The following is a 291-nucleotide window of genomic DNA, read 5'->3' as shown; positions in this document are numbered from 1 at the left end:
CCGGAAACGCGCGAATTTGAACCGAAGAACACCAGAGATCGTTTATGAAACACGATGGATGGTTAGCTTAAATTAGAAAATATTAACCAACTTCCGTTTAAGAAACGACTGCAACTTTTAAGTGTTTGAGTTCAGTGTGTTTCTCCAGTTTTATTTATTTGTTATTAATTGATTTTGCGATTGCTGCCAATCATCGTTTTCCTGCGGCACAAGCATAGTGAAATGAGTCAAGTAATTTCACTGGTACGAGACTCATTTCGTCAATCGTGGATCTTTGCATCATAGAAGAAC

The sequence above is a fragment of the Antennarius striatus genome, chromosome 17 (assembly GCF_040054535.1).
Source record: "Antennarius striatus isolate MH-2024 chromosome 17, ASM4005453v1, whole genome shotgun sequence".
In the NCBI taxonomy this organism is placed as follows: Eukaryota; Metazoa; Chordata; class Actinopteri; order Lophiiformes; family Antennariidae; genus Antennarius; species Antennarius striatus.
This window is presented reverse-complemented; position numbering follows the sequence as displayed.